Source organism: Notothenia coriiceps, unplaced genomic scaffold (genome assembly GCF_000735185.1).
Source record: "Notothenia coriiceps isolate Sejong01 unplaced genomic scaffold, NC01 NC01_scaffold00031090, whole genome shotgun sequence".
In the NCBI taxonomy this organism is placed as follows: Eukaryota; Metazoa; Chordata; class Actinopteri; order Perciformes; family Nototheniidae; genus Notothenia; species Notothenia coriiceps.
The window spans coordinates 729-4550 of NW_011363791.1; the positions used below are offsets into that span (position 1 = coordinate 729).

The following is a 3822-nucleotide window of genomic DNA, read 5'->3' on the forward strand; positions in this document are numbered from 1 at the left end:
TGGTTGAGGTTATTGCTGCCAAAGGAGGGTCAACCAGTTATTAAATCCAAGGGTTCACATACTTTTTCCACCCTGCACTGTGAATGTTTACATGGTAAGTTCAATAAAAACATATAATTGTTTGTGTGTTTTTAGCTTAAGCAGACTGTGTTTGTCTATTGTTGTGACTTAGATGAAGATCAGAACACATTTTATGACCAATTTATGCAGAAATCCAGGTAGTTCCAAAGGGTTCCCATACTTTTTCTTGCAACTGTATGACATAAAACACATTTATAAAAAAATAAACTAACATAATGCAAAAAGAAACAAAGTAGAAATAAAATAGTGCAAGATTATGTTGCAAAACCAATGTGCGAGTAATGCAGATGAGGTGAACTATATACATGTCAAATAAAATACAATAAGCTAAATATTGCAGGGAATGTTGTAATTGACCAAGTATACACAGGAGTCTGTCCAGGAGGAGTCCAATGCCTTTCTCTTAGAAGTACCTCAAGTATTTCACAAGAAATCTGGTGAGGCTTCTCTCTGTTTTCATGGCCCATAACTGTGAAACACTGGAACAGCCTCCCATTGGATCTTAGATCAACAAACTCTACTGGAAGTTCTACAAGTACATTAAAGACCTATCTTTTTAATTTGAGTGGTATCCCTGTTCATCTTTTATTGTTTTGTGATCTAACTCTTTCAGTGTTCTTTTTTTATAACTTGTTTTGTATTATGTTCCTCGCTTTTTCTATGAATCTTGTCTATGTAAAGCATGTTGGGCTGCATCTTGCATGGAAGGTGCTATATCAATTAAGTTTATTATATTCATTTAAAAATAGAAAAGAAGATAAGCAAGAACAGAATGTGAAATTTAAATACTGTACAGTCAAATATAAAATACTGTTTATTGTAATAATAAATAATTATGAAATGCATACAGATGAATGCTGTAGGTTATGAACAGCATGTGTCCATATCTTATATCTGAAATGTTTGCTCTGATCCCAAAGGTGCGTCAGAGAGTGACTATCATCACTAAGGAGCCTGAGCCCCAGAATGATGATGACGACATGTCCAGCGACGACCCCCGGGAGGGCCGCAGGCGGGGCCCCAGGAGGGAGTCCAAGCTGGATGAGCAGGGCTCCAGCCCTTCTGCTGTCCCCCCCACCTCCCCCTCCAGCCAGCTAATAACACAAACACCCCCAGCAGCCACGCCCAAAAAGGTGGGAGACGGAGGGGGCCGCCGCCGCTCCTCCCAGGGCCTTCGGGGCGTAGACGCAGAAGGAAAACCCCCCAGCCCGGACTCTTCGCCCTCCTCCCCCTCCCCCTCCGGGCCTGTGGTCACCTTCCAGAGTGAGAAGATGAAGGGGATGAAGGGGCTGCTGTGTGCGGCCAAGGTGAACTCGAGTGCCATCAAACTGCAGCTCACCGCCCAGTCCCAGGTCCAGATGAAGAGGCAGAAGAGCACCCCCACCGGGGACTACTCCATGTCCTTCATGAAGCGCCAGCGCAAGTCTCTCTAGACACGCTGATTGTTGGAGGAGGAGACTCTGTAGGACAAACTGTGAACCGACAGCCGATAAACCTCACTTTTGTTTGTGAGACCAGTGTTTTCATCCAGAGGTCCAGTTCAGTCACACTCGAGTTAAGCGTCACATATCAGGTTTGAACTGATGACGTGAACATTTCACTGTTTTTTTTATTTTACAAGGACCAGGAAAACAAATTCTGCCTTGTTTGATAGATTGTAAGCACTCATTCATCCTTAGTTTGTGTTTTGATTGGCAGCCAATTGCGCACTTACTATGAAATTCTCATTAACTTACATGCAGATGTTTTGAAGCCAAAGTAAGGAGGGTGACCAGAATACAACATACAGGCGTGTAAATATCAACTTGTACCATTAGGAACCTGTCCATGACTGAAGCCTTGGAAGTGATTGATTTATTTAGGATAGTTACTGTGTAACATTGTCCACTTCTGCTTTATCGACAGCTTCTTTCTTGCTAGCTCTTTGTTGCCTTACTTTGCCTTTGTTCTTTCTAAAGTAGGTGGCCTTTAGTTTTGAGAATAGCTAAGCGAGGCCTTTTTCTAATGATTAGAGAAGACCAGGAAGACCATGCACTGTTGAAGGAGCCACATTAGGTGACCCTGCTACATCCTATATGCTTTAGGACTTGTGGTTGTTGTTTTTGTATCTGCAAGTAATAAAGAACTAAAATAAAACATAATGCGATCTGAGGAGGTGTATTAGATATATAAGAAGTTAAGAACACATGGTCACAGTTGACTGAGCTATAAGAGGCTCTACACTGGAACAGGTTTTTTGTCACCTTTTCTGCAGTGGGAAGTAGTATGTCTTTGCTTCATTCAATAAAAAAGCAGTGGTTCATCTCTCCAGAGAATATTTGCTAACTGTGGGTGGTCTCACGAAATCAAAAAATGATCTTAATTACATGCCATTCTTAAGAAAATAAGAGTATACATGATTGGATTGGGCTTTTATTGCACACATTAGATGGAAGAAGGGGGGAAAAACTCAAAGTAAAACTATTCATGTCATTGTTTAGCAGCCTGACGTTGTTATTTTAATACATCCATGGATTTACCTGGCTCAGGTCAATAGGCCTGCAAATATTATAGTTTCATTTGGTCAAAAATCAATATGCACACAATACACTTGTTTATTTATTATCCAAGTCACAGAACAGATTTATAATGTGTAAAATGGATGTGATAAGTTTCAAAACTAAAAGTATAAAGTGAGCACGTTTCCAACACAAATAAATAAATATTACCAGGTTAAAATTACGAGATAAAAAGTTACTTTTTGAATAAATAACTACAAAGTCAAAATGTGTGATGTTATTCTATATTTAATTGAAATACAAAGTCAATCATTTGACCTTGTTACTCAAAGCATTTACTAGAACACAATCATCACAAAAAGTAATTGTTCTGACCTAACAAGTCAAAGTATGTGAGAAATCCACATATTGAGCTAATTTGAAATGTTGACTTCAAAATATTTTGATTAATAGATCAAAATGTCGACTTTTAATGTCAACATCATGCCATACTGCGTCAATATTTTTTAGAAAATAAGTCAAATTCTTTACTTTTTTGAACTCACACGATTAGCATTCCCACCACTTTAGCTTAGCATGTAAACATGCTAATAAACACCATAGACTGAACATATAAAGATTAGCACTAAACACACAGGAGCCTATAGCCCTGGGTTGCGTTCCAATAGTCCATTTAGTTTAGGAACCTTCCTAACCACGTGAAATGACCCGGAAGTACGTCAGTGGCAGCCATGATAAGTGCCGTTCCAATTCTCCAAATGAAAGGAAAGGAGGTTTCAAACTTCCTTTATAACCTCCTTTAGCTTAGGAACCACTGGACCTCCCTAACCGAAAGGAGAGGAGAAAATGCTGCCCCACAATGCCTTGCAGCCTCAGCATTTGCGTCGGCCGTTCACGGAAACAAACGATTATGACAGAGAAATTATATCATGAAAGTTACGGTGCTTATTAAGCTTTTTGAAATGTATGTGGTAACTTGCCAGAGTGCTTTGTTTTGAACGTTCATCAGTATTATAATCAAAAAGAGAAATAGGAACGTTAGTTTTTACTGAAATGATCAAATAAAGTCAACATTTCACTGAGCTGTGTGGGGTTTGTTCAACTTTTAAAAGATGTTTGAATGGTGATGTACACAGTGATAGGTGTTAAGGACTAACGTTTATAATAAATACATTTGTATTGATTTTAAGATATTTTCATACAATCATAAGTATTGGGATCATTTGTATTAATGTGGACCGGA

At 39.0% G+C, this 3822-nt stretch overlaps 1 pseudogene; it reads left to right on the plus strand.

The window, feature by feature from the left end:
- Positions 1-334: 334 nt before the first annotated feature.
- LOC104959808 (menin pseudogene) lies at positions 335-3238 on the plus strand (annotated as a pseudogene).
- The last annotated feature ends 584 nt before the right edge of the window (positions 3239-3822 follow it).